We start from the raw sequence: 16,316 nt of genomic DNA, 5'->3' as shown, positions 1-16,316 counted from the left end.
TGAAACCCATTTCCCTGGCCCTCGGTTCCCCTCGTGTGTCGGGGTCGGAGGCATGGCCCTGGGACCCCCGGGACCCCTACCCTGTACCCATGACCTAGACCTTGTGCGGCTGCGGGGGTGGGGGCTCAGCCGCATGCACCCCTGTCCACACGGAGCCTCGAGGAAGCCTGTGAGCCGCTGGTCAGGGCCCCATGGGGTTCTGTAGCTGCCTTGGCTTTGTATGATTTTGTTGTTAGAAGAATAAATGGTACAAAACCTGAGCCGGTGGACGGGTCTCGTGTAGATGGGCCGGCGGGGACAGCGCCTGGGTCCCTGGCTTGCAGGTGTTCCAGTCTGACCACAGCTGTCTCAGGCTGCATCGCTGGTGCAAGAGGAGGGAAGGGCAAGGCTTGGGTCTGCGGGAAAGTCCGAGAACTTAGACGTTCAGCATGAGAATGGGATGCAGCCACGTGCCAAGGTCGTACCTTCTAGAAAGGGGGGGCTCCGTGGGCAACACCCGGCACTGGAGGGGACCCCTTATTCCCGCGTCCAGGCCCAGGCATGAGTGCTTACCACGCTCTCCCGGAGCCCACCGTCGTGGCTGGGGGCGTGTGCAGGCGCTTCCCGAACCGTGAGACCCTCCCGACCCCACCTTCCCGTTCCCAGAGCCGCAGCAGGGAGACCTGGTGTCCCCACGTGCTCACAGCAGCCAAAACGTGCAGAAGCCTGGCATCAGCCCTTGGTGAGGGGGAAACCACGGGGTCTGTGCGTTCCGGGGAACGAAGTTCTAGCTGCCTCGGACGTGGGGTCACGCAGAAAGAGACCATCGGGGCACACGTCCTAGGCTAACGTTTACGCGTGATGCCCGCCTGAATAGACGGGGCCAGGAGCAAGCTGGTGACCGCCCCTGGGGGGGCACGTGGGCACAGTGGGGACTCGTGACTGCAGGCACGGGGCTGCTTAGGGGGTGACATAGGTGTGCCGTGGGGGGGTGTGAAATCTGCATGTTCCGAACAACTAAGGGGCTGGGCACCCTGGGGAGTGACCCTTCCTCAGTCCCACTGGGAGCCCTGGCCCAGCCCGGGGCGCCCACACATGTGACTTGGAGTGGAGGCTTGGCCTTTGTGGCCGGGGACCCAGATGTCACAGGCATGGAGACGGCGGGATTGGGGGGATGCTGGTGGAGATGCAAGGGGAGGACCTGGGAGAATCCGGGGTCCTGACTCCGCCTCCGGTGCCCGGTGCCCTCGGGCAGTTCTGTAGCTGCGGGAGTCTGGACAGTGTGGGCAGCAGAGCAGAGCGACCGCCCTGGGGCTTCAGATGGGGTGTGACAGCGCCTCAGAGAAGGTGGGCAAGCCCTGTCACTGCCAAGAGGGACTCCAGCCCCCACGAGCCGGAGTGGCCATTGTGCCCTGAAGTTGTGACCGAGACGCTTCTGCACAGCTGTGAACCCTCCGTCCTCTGTCCATGGCTCGGGGAGGCAGCCTCTGCCAGCCCCTGGGTGTGGGGAAGCTGGGACAGACGGCGGAGGGGAGGGTCAGATTCTCCGGGCACAGGCAAGGGCAGGTGCAAAGGCCCTGAACAGGCACAACCTGAGGGGGGCGGGGCTCTGAGGCAGGACGCGCCAGGCAGCCGGAAGCCGTGCCTGCGGTGTGGACGTTGGAGGCTGTGGTGCCCGCAGCAGGGGGCAGGGGCCCTACTGGAAACAGGGCGGGTCAGGGCGCAACAGGGCAGGGAGGGGCTGGACTTCAGCACCGGGGGGCAGGGCCTCTGGGCCTTGGGCCCTTGCTGCAGGCTCTCCCCTCTGACCTGTGGCCCCAGGCTGGCGGGACGGGAGGGACGTGAGGCCAGGGCAGGTTGGGGGACGCTGGCCTGCACGGTGGATGTGGCCCAGCCAGTGGCACTGGAAACGTGGCCGTGTTCACGGGGCGGGGGTGGTAAGGAGAAGGCTGTGTGCTGCTGGTTTCCAGCGCTCCTCCCGGGCGGAGACAGTCACAGCGGAGCATGTGTCCTCAGTGGAGACCATGATGTCAGCGGCCCACATGAACTCAGGATACACGCTTGGCTGCTGTGGGGACCCCAGGCGGACAGGCGTCCCCTCCTGGCAGGACTGGGCTGGGTGGCACCGCCTGCCTGGGGGTATCACCCATGCCTGGCGCTTCTGGGGCCCCTTCCTCCCTGGGCCAGACCTTGCATGTGGTCCTTGCTGGCCCCATGCCTCGGCTCCTGTACCCAGGCGCTGGGGTCCGGCCCTGCCACTGCCTCTCCCGGGGCGGCTGGGGGCCAGGCAGTCCCCACACTTTCACCAGGACCTTGACAGGTGTTCAGGGCATGAGACGGCTCCTCTGGCTTTTCTTTGCGGGTTCCCCCCCACCCTGCGGTGACCTCTGCTGCCCCGAGGGAGGGGCAGGGGTGAAGGTGAGAGGAACAGGAACCAAGAGGTCCCAGTCTGCCCCCGTGGTCGCTGACGGTTGGGTGGGGTTACGTGGCTGGGAGACATGTCTGCTCCGGGGCCGCTTGGTGGGTGGGCTCCAGCGGCCCTGCCTGCCACAGGGGGTCTGTCCCGAGAGAGGGGCCCTGGCAGGCATGGTGGGCGGTGAGGATCTCCGTTCCGGGAGGCACCCCCCTGTGTGAACCCCCCCGTGGGCCCACGCGTGCCCCTGAACGTACCCCCAGGAGAGGAGCCACTAGGTGTTGGCTCCTACTCACGCTTCCAGGTGTCTCCAGGCGCTCGCACCCGTGCACGCCCACCCGCCAGCCCCCTGGGGCCTCCTGCACGTGCCGTGTTCGCCGGAGGGATCCGGTTTCGGTCAGGCGTCGGTTTCTCCGTGGGGACCCACTTGTCCCATCACTGTGTGGGGAAAGATACGGCCCAACCTCCATAGGGCCACAAATTCAGTGGCTGTACTTAGGGGCTGTGTCGGGCCTCCTGCTCCTCTCCGGGACTCGCTTTGCCTGGCCTCAGTGCACCACGTTCATTGCCATGGCTGCGGCATGTCCCAGCGGGCCAGGCCTTCACCGCGCTGAGCGTGTTCTCACCCCTTAGCTCTCCTGGGCATTTCAGGATCAGAAATCTGGCTGAGCGCGCACCGGGACTGAGTTACGGCCTCGAGCCGCCTGCGTTGACCCTCCCACGCACACGCCACGCCCCTCCATTTCCATCTTTCCCAGATGACTCCCGATGGAGTTCACGGTGCCGGTGCCGAGATCCTGTCCGTCTAGGCGTTTGGCATTTGGGGGTTGGTGTAAGCGGTCTCGTGTTAGGGTTCCGCAGAGAAACAGACGCTGTAGCCCACGGAGATGCAGGAGCTGGCTCCCGTGACCTCCGAGGCCTGAGTCCTGAGATCCTGGAGCTCTGGGGTGCGTGGGAGTAGCCGGGACGCCGCAGCTCAAGCTGAGAGAATCGGTCCTTCCTTGGCCTTTTTGTTCCATTCTGGGCCGGATGGGTCAGGTGGTGCCTGTGCACGGGGAGGGCTGCCGGGTCAGAAGCACCTGCATAGACGTCAGCCCAAACTCTGGTGCTCCCAGGCAGAAGGTGTGGGGAGGGTCTTGGTGTCCAGTGGGGACTGTCACTCGCTGTGTGCAGAGTCTCTCCGGTGGTTCTGAGTCGTGGTTCTGGACCAATGACATCGAGGTTCCTGGGAGTTTGTCAGGGACGCTGGTCGCAGCCTGGCCATGACCCCAGGTCTTGGGGATGAGGTGTGCTGCGGGGACTGGCCTGTCCACGGTGCTCCTCCTTGGGCAGAGGCCGCCCTCTCCAGGTCCTGTCCTCAGCCCCAGCGCGGGCACCACCAGCATCTGAGGACGCCACAGGAAGCGAGAGGCTCCTTCCCAGCTGCCTCCTGGGGCAGCGCCGCCCTCCCCCTCCTCCCCTCCCCCCGGCTGACCGGGAGACCGTCCTGCATCTAGGGCTCATCCCGGGCGGTCCCTCTGCCTCCCCCAGGTGTCTGCCCCTACCCTCCTCTTGTGCTCTGAGACCCCTTCTTCCTAAAACCACGGCTCTTCTCCAGAACCTCTGGCCAAAACCCCCACCCAGCAGCCCACACCCTTCCTGACACTCCAGGCCCGCGTCCACCCGCCCCTGCCCACAGCCCCAACTTGGGACCCTCAGCCGGTGCCCGGCACTGCCCGCCCTCCCAGCTCTGCGGGACGGGGGCATCCGTGTTCCCAAACCCCCTGGGGCGGGGCAGGCGAGACACCCTGACTCCCACCCGCACGCCCGAGCAGCGCCCACGCCTCTCACCTTCCCTGGATCCCTGGGCCCATCCTCCCCGTCCTCCTAGCCTCTGGGGGCCCTTCCCACGGCAGCCCACGCAGGGGCCAGAGGGGGCTCGGCTCGGAGTGCGGCTTCTCACCGGCACGTGCATTGGGGTCCTCGTTCCCTCACTCTCCGGGGCCCTCTGGGCTCCCCCTGTGTGTGGTGAGGTGTCTGGGACCGAGGACAAGGCGTGTGGCCTCGAAGCTCGCAGGCTGGTGTCCGGGAGCAGATGGAACGAGGTTCCGCAGCAGGGGGAAGCCTGGCTGCTGCCGCGGACATGCGTCTCCCCAAGTGAGGAGACATGCATGGGTGTGGGACAGGAAGGAGGAAACAGAGGATGGTCTCCAGGGGTGGGGGGGCGGTGTGGGGATCTCCCAGGGGTGGGGGCCGGTGTGGGGCGAGGGGGTGTGGAGGCCCTGGGGAAGACAGCAGAAACTCAGAAATCCCGAGGACGACTGGAAGTGCCCGGCCCAGGATGTCAGGAGGAGGGGCCTGTGGCAGGTGCCACTCCTCTGCAGCCGGGGTCTTGTGATGTGAAGTGCCGTCTGCCTGTCGGCCTCGGTTTGTGCAGCCCCAGATGTGGCACCCAGTGTCCCCTTGCCATGAGCCCAGTTTGGGGCTTGGGTGTTGGGTGTTGGGGCTTCTTGTCTGCTTCTGCAGCACAGCGCGGGGAACACTCATCCCTCGGTACGGAGTGTGCAAGTGCCTGTGCGTGTGCGGAGGGGCCGACACCCATAGGGCAGCCTGCTCGGCACACCTGGGCCACACGCGGCGGCACAGGGGACCAGACGCGTTGGACGACCTGTGGGGGCACAGGCACGACACAGCACAGAACGTGTTTGCATAAGCCCGGGGTGGGGGGGCTTGTGCGTCAGCTCTTCCCCACAAGGGCTCCAGAAGTGTCCACACAGACCCGCCCATTGCCGGCCGTCAATGTGACCCTTGGAACACGGAAGCAGCCACTGCCTGTGCCCCAGGGCTCCCTGCGGGTCCCCGCTGGTCTGCTGCCCCTCTCCTCCGCCCCAGAGCAAATCCCAGTGTCCCAAAGGGGAGCTTCACCGAGTCTGTGCCCGAGCATTTCCATGTCCATGTCTGTGTCCCCCAAGATGAGAAGACTGCGTGCTGTCACGTCTGTGTCCCCAAAGATTCCAGGGGCATCCCACGGGCCCTCAGCTCCGCTCCGCTGCCTCCCGCCACGTTTCCTGACAGTTCCCTGCCCCACGGGACCACCCTCCTTCCATCCATCAGGGTGTGGGGGCCGCGTGGCCTCTGAACTCACGGGGGACAGCTGCCCGGAGCCCAGCTCCTCTGACCTCTGTGATAATAAATCACGGGGAGGGCTGCCGAACAAGGAGCCCTTGCCACCCCGAGCACCCCAGCAGGCGGCGCGTCTGAACGGGGCCCTCCACGCTGCCGCAGCCTCGTCTGAATCCGACAAACGCAGACACTGGGTGTTTTCTAGAACACTTACGACCCCGCGTCCCTCTGGACCCACGTCTGTGTGGAGCGCAGAGGGGAGCGGGGGTGGAGGAGGCCCTCCCCCCACAGCTGCCACCGCCGAGGAGCCCCTGCCGGCTCGTGGCGCCCACGCTGGGGTGCGTAGTGGTGGTGGACCACGGGCCCGCTAGTCCTCCCCGACCCGTGCTGCCCGCAGGGCCAGCACCACCTTGTGCTCCAGCCCTGTGGGCCGGCCGGGCGGTGCCTTGAGAGGCCAGTGCCCTTCCCTGCTCTTCTGCCCGGACCGCTTGTGGCCCTGGGGCTGTGGTGGAGGCCGTCCCGGGGGCCCGGAGTGGGGCAGCTGGCGGGAAGTAGCCGGAGCTCCTCCTGGGTTGGCCTCTGCTGGGTGCCCCCGGCGTCCATGCCGAGCTCCTGGGGGCCCTGAGGAGCGACTTCTCCTGCCCCTTCAGCCAGGGCTGGACGTCCAGGGCCCCGGCAGTGCACTGTGTGGCCGGCGGGTGGTTGGCCAGCACCTGCGACCTGCGCCTCCGTGCAGGGTGTGTGTCTGACTCCTGCCAGCAGGATCTGTCCTGGGGGCGTGCGGCCTTGCCCGGGTGCTCCTGCTTGCCCTGCCGGCGGGGGCCTTACAGAGACGGGGTGCCGTGAGACCCACGCAGGCTCCCGACATCTCACCTCGGGGCAGGTACGACCCCCACACCTGAACGGGGTTCATTGCTGGGACCTGAGGACCCACAGACAGGGCTCCGGTTCCCAACGGCCTCAGACCCGGGGCTGGTCTCCAGCACCTACCGGGCCGAACTTAGACGTGTAGTTCTCGACTCTGGCCAGGTCGGGTAGTGATTTCTCCCCTTTGCGTTCTCGTCTGCGCAGTGGGGCCCCGCTCGCAGCAGGGCTGGGGGTCAGCGCCCGGCCTCCTGTGTGTCGCACGGGGACGGGGGTCTGAGTTCTCGCTGCCGCCTGAGGCCAGAGCGGACACTCAGAGCGGAAGGGACACCTGCAGTGGGCGGTCTCAGGGTCCTGGGCGGGGACCCTAACCAGCACCCACTGCCCCAGAGGGAACAGGAGGAAGGCCATCGGGGATGGCACAGCCCCCAGCCAGCCCCGGGGGCCCCTAGCAAGACCCCAGCACCGCTATCAGGGGTGCCCTGCAAGGGTCAGGAGAGCTGCAGCGTTACTGCCTGTGGCAGGGAGAGGGCCAGCGTGGCAGGGAGAGGGTCAGCGCACTGGGACAGGGTCGGCTCAGGCCCTCCAGAATGCCCAGTCACTGTGACATGCCCAGAGTGCCAGAGCATAGTGATAGAGGGTCTCGGGGACAGTCCGCCACTGACTGCCCTTTGAACCTCGCCCACCTCTCAGGCACCGAAGACACACAGCTCCAGCCAGAGAGGTCCTGAGATGGTGCCCTCACCCCGGTGGCCGGCCGTGCCCAACCCCTCGGTCAGCAGCCTGATCTCTGCGCCCAGGTGCCCAGCTTGGGGCTCTGTCCTGAGGGCACAGCCCTGAGGCCTTGCAGGCAGCAAGCGGTGGGCGGGGCTGCTCCCACTGAGGACAGAGCCGGACCCTAGCCCCTCGCGTGACGTGTGCGCATGGCCTCCTGTGGGCCCCCTGGGGTCCTCTGGGAGCTCAGCCTCCAGCCTGCATCGAGGGGGCTCCTGGTCTGAAAGAGCGACCAGGTGTGTCCCCCACTCATCCACTCACCCACCCCCTGACCACACGGACATCCCGCTCTTGGGGGACGGGGCACGGACTGGTAACCAGAGGCTCAGGGCGTGCGCGCTGTGGGGACAGGGTGTGAGGGTGGGGGCTGCCAGGGTGTCTGAGCAGGGGAGCCCCTCACCCTGGCCTGTGGGGCGACTCTTTCCTCCCACAGGAAGACTCGGGGCTGACGGCTTCACATGGAGGGTCTAGGTGCTGCCACAGGAGCGGCTCACGGGGACATCGACAGCCTGGTGGATGGCGTGCAGCAGGCTGGACAGGGCCTGAGGACGGCCACAACGTCACTGACAGGCGGCCCTCCGCTGCCTCCGGGCGACTGCCCCCCCACACACCCGTCTCAGCGACCTCTCGTCCCCCCGAACCCAGCTATGTGCGTGCCCCAGGCCTCCCGGGCACAGCCAGGCTGTTACTGGGATCCCATCTCGGGGTGCTTAAATTTGAAACCGAATCTGTGTTCAGAACCCTCAGCGGTCAGATGTCATGTGCTGCATAGGCTGGTAGGGGACGGGGTGCCGGTGCCCTGCGGCCTCCCCGCCCGCCCCGGGGAATCCATCCTGAGCTAGAGGCCTAGAGGGATCTGTCAGAAGCACAGACAGTGGCTCCTGGAACCACCTGCCTCCTGGGAGAGGCCCCAGCTTGTCCTTCCCTCCAGAGACGGGGTACCAGGTCCCGCCCATAGGTGGTGGGCACGTCACTCCCTGGTGGCCTGGCCACTGTGATTGAAGCTGTAGAGCGTGAACATCCACTCCTGGTGGCTGTCCTCCTCCACGGGGATGTCACACTGCAGTGCCTGCGGGGACACGGATGCGGGCGGGGTCACCCTGGGGTCCAAGGGCCTTCCTGTCCCCCACCCCGGAAGACCAGCCCTTCCCCCAGCTCCAGGCGGGTTTCTGTATCCTTCCCATGCCCGGGAAGCACCTCAACTTCTCTGGTGTCACGGTGCCCAGTTTCGACTGAATCCGCAGTGACACACCCGCCCCCACCGCCCGCGGCCTCCTGAGGGCTGGATGGAGCAAACGCCTACGTTGATGCTAAGGTGCTTCTCGTCCATCTCTCTTGGACCCTCCCGGCTTGCTCTCTCTCCATCAAGCTGAAGATCTGTCCTGCACCACCGCAGGTCTCAGCCTTCCCGGCGGGGAGCGCCGCGGGAGGGAGGAGAGGGTTGGGAAGGATCCCTCCCGGGCCCAGATGGGGACGCGGGCAGCAGGTGCAGTAGGTGTGGCCAGAAAGCCACAGAGGCCTCGCCAGCCTCTGACCCCCTCCACCGAGGCTTCACCTGAGAGCCCACCCTTCAGAGCCACGGGCACGGCAGTCTCCGCCAGGCTAGCCAGGGCCAGGTGTGGGGGCCAGGTGTGCCATCCCTGCGCCGGCACCCAGAGTGAGAAGGTCCCTGGCAGGCCAGTCCCCGGCTGAGGGGCCCCTGCGAGGGCGACTGCCTCTTCCGGCTCCCCCTCCCCACCCACACGGTCCGGTTTCCCCTGGACGCCAGGACCCAGAGGCGTGTCCGTGTGGTACATGTCCGCCGGGCAGCACCTCGTGCCCAAGCTCTGGGGGTGGGTTGACGGCCAGTGCCCGTTTATTCTCTGGGACAGGAGCCCAGGCCTGTCCCAGCTCAGCAGGTGCTGACGAGGGCTCACCCCTCAGCCGCTCGTTGCGCCTCCTGCGACAACAGGGGCAAGGGCTGGGGGGTGCCTGCCAGGCAGAAGCCCCTTGGCCTCCTCAGCCCATCTCAAGACCAGCTCCAGAAAGATGGGATCCCTGCCCATCCGGAGGGTGGTTTAGGGAGGGCAGCCGCAGGGTGAAGGTTCACAGTCCCCGAAATGCACAGACGTGGACGACGTGGAGAAGGAAGCAGTGCGATCAGGGAGGCCCTGTTGGATCAAAGGGTCCCCGGTGGCATGGACGCTGGCCACCCTGGGAAGCAGAGCCCTTCCCAGGGTGGCTGTCGGGTGGCTGGGTGCCCGGGGCTGCCCAGACGTCTCTGGCTCTGAGCCAGCAGAGGGAGGAAGGGGAGGCCGCGTCTGCGTGCGGACACGGGCCCCCTGGCCTCGCAGCTGGAGTCCTCAGGAACCTACGGCTGTACCATTTCTGCTGACAGGCCACTGGGGCCCCCATGTCTCCGGGGCCGCAGACTCCAGCCTGGGGTCCAAGTTGGCAAGGAACCCAGGGACACCCCCCAGGAGGGCACCCGACCCCCCAAGATGTGCAGGCTCCCCCAGCAGTAACGGGTGGAGTGGGCCTCCGTCTACCACAGCCTGGTTAGGGTCCTAGCAAGGGATGGTGGAAGGTTCCCGACGGACCCATTGCCACCCCCAGGCCGTGGGCAGGGGAAGGGACAGGACCCCACTCCCATCTGCAAATGGGCCTGAAGTCAGCGCCGCAGTGGTGGGGGAGGGACCCCGCTCTAGCTTTCCTCCTGTTGCCCAGACAGACGGGGGTGAGATGCCTTCCCACGGGGCACTCCGGGTGACAACCCGCTGGCCGGGGCACGTCGGGTGTGGGCAGCTCGGGGGCCACTGTCCGCCACCAAGCAGCCTCGTCCCCGGTCCCTCGCGGTGTCGCCAAAGCATCGGGAGCCCCCAGGGGCGGCCTGGCAGCCTCCTCGCGTGGGGAACCACAGGCGCCAGCCTGAGGCACCAGGCTCCGCAGGGAGCGAACGGAGGCCCGTGCGTGGGTTCTGGGTCCCCAGCCCCTGCCGCGCTCTCGGGTCGCCCGGTGAGAGGTCCGGTGCCGCCGCCAGGCCCTTCCGGCACCCTCCTGCCCACACCGTCATGGGTGGCCTGTGTCCACCAGCAGGAGGAGAAGGGGCACGGGCCGTCTTCGAAGCTGGAGTGCGTAAGGTGTCACGCCTCTCCAGCGTCTGTTCTGCACTCGAGGCCCAACAAAGAACAAAGCAAAAATCATGAAAAAACCGGCAACGTTCACCCACATGTACAGGCTTCAGTGGGAGGTGCTGAAGAGAAACGTGAAATGCACCGAAAATACCTGGGCCCAGGGAAACAGAGGCCCCCTTCGCCCTGGGTGCCCACTGGCCTGGGTTTGGGGAGGACCAGCCCAGACGGGCCCCTCCACGCGCAGAAGGGGGTCCCCGGGGAGGGCGGCCCAGAGGGACATCTGCGGGCTGAGGGGCAAGTGTACAGCGGGTGCGTCCGGCTGCCGGGAAGGAGCCTGCCCTGGGCTGACAGGCCGCAGGCAGCATCCACGTGCTTGAAGCGTGGGGTCCTGGCAGGACCGGCCAACCCCGCAGGGCGAGCTTTGGCTGCCGTGCCGAGGAGTCCAAGAGCGCGTGGGGCCCTTGTGCCGCTATAGGGGGTCCCGGGGGTCCGAGAAGCCCAGCCTGGCCTCACCTGCGGCACGGGGCTGAGCTCCTGCCCCAGTGGATGTGAAGATAGGTGCCAGCCACTTCCCCAAACCTGGTTTGGGGTTAACCTTTTTCTGCAGCACAGAGCAAGCTGTGAGGCTGAGGCCCCGCCTCTGTGACGAGCGAGGGGGTGTGGGGCATCCCGGGACGTGGCCTACGTGGGGCTGGCCTCCCCCGGGGAAGGACTGGGCACCAGACAGTTATGTCCACAGAGCGTGAGGACAACAGAAATCATGTCACAAAGGGTGGTTGGCTGAGGCCCCATCAGACTTCGCCCATGGGACCCCGCTGGGTGGACAGGAACCTGCCCGCTGGAAGGTCCTCGGGGCTCTGACCACCCTGCTCCGCGCACCCCCCAGGGCCCCTGCCAGGCTAAGGGTCCGTGTGCTCAGAGCCGGCAGGATTCTAGAGGCTTCTGCCATGACCCAGCCCTCCGCTCATCCTGCTACAATCCCGGAAGTAAGGAGGACAGCAGGACCTGTTCCCCGTGGACAAGAGGACGGACCCAGGGCGCACAGCAACTCTGCAGAAGGCACTAACGTCCCCCATGAGGCAGCCAGAGCCCCGAGGCTGCCTCCACGGCTGCACCGGAGCCCACAGTGGGTGAGGGGCGTGGGATCCAGAGGCCGGAGCACAGACCCTCGGCTGGTCTCCTGCGGGAACGAGGTCGTACCCCAGGAGGGATGCAGTTGTCACCACTGGGGGTGGCACCAACATGGGCGCCATGGTGTGGGGCAGCCACACCAGCTCGGCCACCTTCCGTGACAGAGCTCCTTCCACCCCGATGCCAGAGCACACAGGAGCCCCCCGGAAGCACAGAGGGGGTCAAATAGAGAAAAGGGCATCATTTGTGGGGAAAAGTAACAATTCTGGTCCCTGTGACCGACAACTCCAGAAGGATTCGTCCTGATCACAAAGGTCACACAAAACCTTCCATCTCCACTGCTTTGGGTAAACCGAGGGCCGAGAGCTTTCACTGGGACGGATCGAAACTCCCACCACCCCTGGCCGGCCACCGCCTGCCCTGCCTGGGGGGACCGAGGGCCTGCCTCCCGCAGCAGCACCCTCCCCAGCCAGCGGGGCAGCAGCTGCCCACCCAGGCCCTTCGCTCTCCCCAAGGGGCCCTAGTTTCCTACAGATAAACATGAAGCCCCTCCCCCCACCTCTCGCTCCCCTTCCCCTGCCCACCTGCCTGGCTCCCATCTGCCTTGGCCACCCCTGCCTGCTAGCCCCCCTGCACAGGGTTTCTGCACGCTCCTCTTTGCTCCCGTCGCCAGCAGTGGCTCTGTCCCTGCCACAGGGGCCTCTGGGGGCAGTTCAGCCCACCCAGTGCTGGCCAGGTCTCCTGCTGATCCCCAGGAAAGCTCTCTCCCAGACTCCGCTCCTGCCTCTGGCTGCCACCACACATCGTCCAGCACCAGCCAGGTACTGCTGGCCACCGGGGACAGGACCAGAGCCTGATCTGTCACTTGCCCGGCTCGTCCCTTACAAGTCACAGGTGGGTGGCTGTGGCCTCGGCCACCCATCCCCCCCGGTGCCATCCCTGTCCCTCTAACCCTGCAGGGCCTCTCAGAGGAGGCCCCAGAGGCCACCATCCACATCGGCTGAGACTCTGCACTGAGCTCAGTACAAACCTGAGGTCCTCATCTTCCCTTCTAGCGGCCCCCGGCCTGGTTGGGTCCTGGAGGGGCCCGGATTGCCCCGGCGAGCCTGCCAGATGCTCTCACAGCCACCAGTGGGGGCACAGGTGCTGGGAATTTGGGAGGGAACTCTCAGCTCCGGGTCTGCCCTGAGAAGACAGAAGGTCCAGCTGCACGTTCCTGTGGACCCCATGCACATCCCCTGCCCCTTGGAGAACCCCCCACACTCCGGAACTGTGGCAATGCTGGCCATCCAGGGGACCAGTCCTATTTAAGGCCACGTGGGTGTGGGGGTGATGGGGTCACTGGAAGGAGAGCATTTTGTGACACAAGCGATCCCCCCAGAGAGAGTGTGCCTTTCAAACTTAGGCGTCCTGCACCTGTGGTTTTAGGAAACATACTCCTGGGTTTTGAGAGTGGTCTGTTTTCCTTGGAAACCCATTTCCCGGACTCCTGGGAAGACCCCGAGGGAAACTGCACAGCCAAGTGGCATGGGCTGAAGACCTCTTCCTTCTCAACCCGTGAAAGCATCTGCTTCAAAGCCCGCTCTCCGCAGACTAACACTGGGCACCCTGGACAGGTCCGTTGTAACCCAAGGCCCCGTGAGAGTGTCCTGAGTGGGAGATGGCTCCCAGAGACTCTAAGGGGACTCCCCAGAGAATCCGGCTTTCCCTGGGGCAAATGTTTACTCCTGCCCGGAAACCTGCTCTGTGTGCTGAGTCGGGAGGGGCAGGAGCAAGGATCCAAGGACATTCTGTCCTGTCCCCATGGAGAGCTGGGCTGCAGGAGTGGGGGGAGCCCCCTGCCATCACTGGGGAGCCGCACTTGCCCACTGCTGCTCTGGGAACTGCCCCTTCTTTTGCATTAAAAATTGCTGAGTGGCCCACTCAGTGGGGTCCGCGGCTCCCTCATGACCTGGAGCTCCTGGGACCCCTAGGAACTAGAATGTAAGGGGCAGGCCTGGGACAGGAGGTGGGCTGGGGGTGGGGCAGAGAGTCCAAGCAGGGGTGGAGGGAGGGAGAGATGAGGGAGGGGAGAGAAGGTGGGGGAGCAGGGGCAGGGAGGGAGAAGAAGACCCAGATGGGTGGGGGAGAGGAGGGAGGGACCCTGGTGGAGGGGAGCAGGGGGCAGGGAGCTCAGGTGCGGGGAGCTGGGGAGCAACCCCAGGCAGATGTGTTGCTGGCCATTTTCCAGATCCAAGTGCTCTTAACAGCCACTGGGGCCTCCCGGAACCTCAGGGAAGGTGGCCCTGTAACACAGATGCCACCTAGAAGCTGCCGTTCGCCAGTGTCCCCGTGAAGTCGGAGGAGCGCCTGTCCACGGCTGTGCCGCTGCTGCCCGGCCCTATGCCAGCTCAGCCCTCCCTGTCAGGGCTTCCCACGGGCCTGGCAGGCCTTCTGACCTCCAGGCATGTAGCCGAACCTCACCCCCCTGTCATGACAGGTGCAGCTGGTGGCTGTGTGTGGCTGCGTGGCGTGGCTGGGTGGCAAGGAGCCATGACAACAGCCTGACCAGGCTCGGAGCTCCCAGAAGCAAAGGGTTGCTGTGTGGGGAGCAGAGGACAAGCTCTGCTGGGGCTCGTCCTGCCAGCAGCGGCAGCCCTGGGAGCCAGCTGGAAGGTGGAGGGTGCCGGGTGCTGGGTGGAGGTAGCTGGGTGCCGGGAGCCAACTGGAAGCCACGGCAGGGAGCCGCCTGCAGGAGATGGTGGAGTAACAGGGCACATGAGGGCCTGTGGGTCTTAGGAGGTTGAGGGCTGCAGAAGAGAGGCCCAGAGTGGGGGGTCCCCCAGGTGGTCGCCCAGCAGGCTTGGGCTGCAGGTGGCCAAGGCCACTTTGGAGCAGTTTGGGGAGTACCTGGGCTACTGCTTGGGTTTTCAGGGTGCAGGACATGGGGTGGGCTTGACATGGGGTGACAGGTGGGGATTTGGGGTCAGCATGCAGAACTCGACCTCATGGGGAAGGGCAAAAAGCAAGGCTGGGGTCCCCTAGAGGAGTGAGCACAAGCTCCTGGGCCGGCAGGGTCAAGGTCAAGAGCGCAGGGCAGGAGGCGGGCTGCGGGTGCAGGGAGGGGACGGGAGCCCCATTCACAGGATGGGCAGGGGCCCCTGCTTCCAAGGCTCTCCCAGTGAGAAGAAGCCCAGCCCCCACCAGCCAGGCACCCGAGGCCCTTTCCAAAGCCACCAGATGGGAGGCTGGGGGTGCCTCTGCCGCACGTGTCGAAGGACGAAGGATGCTCCTTCCAAGGTCTGTTTGGACAAGGAACCCGGGAGGCGGAGGCAGGTGGGCGGGTGGGGGCGCTATGGGATGGAGTCTGGCTCGGAGGAACCGCCAGGGCTGCTTGGAAGCCTGCGGCTCTGTTTCCGCGGCGGGACAGTTTCAGACGTGCTCAAGGTCCCGACACCCGTGCGCTCGGCCCCGAGGGCCATCCGGCCCCGAGACCGCAGCTGCCCGGGGAGGGGGGCGGCAGGCTTGCCCGGCGGGTGCAGATGCCTTCCGGCTCTTTCTTGCAGAATTACAAGGCTGCAGGCTCCGAGAGGGGCCTTTCCGGGTTCCGTCCGTCGGTGCTTCTCCGTTAGGGCTGTTTAATCAGACTGTGTAATCACCCAGTTTGGAATTTATGTCTAGAGACGCAGTAATTTGGGGATCAAAGGGTCTCTTGAAATAAACACGTCCGTCTGTCCACACACCAGAGCTCTGCCAGAACTTACTTCCCAGATGAGGCTGGGCAACAGAAAGGACCCTGAGCCCCGCCCCACCGTCTCAGCCTTGGCGTGATTCGCCATGCTCTGGCTTGTTTTTTTAAGGAAAGATACGGATAGATCACAAACCCCACGCACCCTGGTCTAGGGAGATTAGCAGCACCCACTCCACCCCCAAAACACCCTAACCCCTGAGAGAGCCCCCAAGGACCCCACACGTGGACCTTGCTGGGGGTGGCTGCCCAGCGTGTGCCGGGAATGGCCGAAAACCTGCAACACGGGGTTGGGAGCGCCCACCCGGGACACCCGTGGGAGACTCAGCCCGGCAGCCCTCCCACGTGCACCGTACCGAATCAGTGCGTGCGCTCCCCGAGACGTCAGGGAAGACGTCCTCACCAGCCTTCGGTGAGAAGCCGGCACAGAGACCCGGGGGCCAGGACCCCCCACACACCTGGAGACAGGTGCTCGACCTGCCCGACCTTCCCAACCCCGCTGCTGTCCTCTCACCTTGCTGGCCGCAGAGGGCCCAGAACACAAACAGGGCTCCAGTCCCCCAACGGCCTGGGCCGTTGCCACCCCCCCCCCCTCGCCGACCCCGCGCCCCGCCCCGCCCTGTGCAGACAAGGTTTAACCACCAGGTGTCACGCGCAGACCCAGAGTCCAGCCCCTCCCTCCGAATTTCCCGCCGAGCCCCTGGGCTTCTCTTTCCTCTCGTTTGTATCAGGTACATCTCTGCTTCCACGGCAGAGGAGGACAAATTCCGAAGTTGATGAAGAACCCATGCATTTTAAGTCCGTGTGTTGGGGTTTTTTGTTTGTTTGTCCTCATTCAGAAGGCTCCACGTGTCGGGCACGATGCCTGCGCAGAGTGGAGAGGAGGAGGGGCTCGCTCCCGTCACAGCTCCAAGACCCCGAGGACTGCACTGCCCTGGGACAGGCAACAAGACTGTTCCCTCCTATGAAAGCACCTTCCTAGTGTCCCGGGAGACAGCGGCTTACAGCCCACCCCAGGGGTGGCCCCGCCAGACCGTGCTCCCCCGCCCCCCGCCCCCCTGCTCCTTCCCACCCCTCCCACACTTGGAGGACACCCAACACGTCTTCCTGAAGCAAAGATCTTGACTCTGAAAAGAGACGGCAGGTGCCCAGGACGAGCCCGGAGGGTAGGACCCCCACACGTGTAGCCTCTCCCAGTCATTTGGGAGATGAC

General features: G+C 65.7%; 1 pseudogene; it reads left to right on the top strand.

Annotated features, from left to right (window-relative positions):
* The first annotated feature begins 9,853 nt into the window (after positions 1 to 9,853).
* Positions 9,854 to 15,036, top strand: LOC116870283 (annotated as a pseudogene).
* The last annotated feature ends 1,280 nt before the right edge of the window (positions 15,037 to 16,316 follow it).

Source organism: Lontra canadensis, unplaced genomic scaffold (assembly GCF_010015895.1).
Source record: "Lontra canadensis isolate GAN:19392208 unplaced genomic scaffold, GSC_riverotter_1.0 scaffold22, whole genome shotgun sequence".
NCBI classification, from domain to species: Eukaryota; Metazoa; Chordata; class Mammalia; order Carnivora; family Mustelidae; genus Lontra; species Lontra canadensis.
The sequence above is the reverse complement of the archived record's forward strand: the minus strand, read 5'-3'. Positions and strand labels throughout refer to the sequence as shown.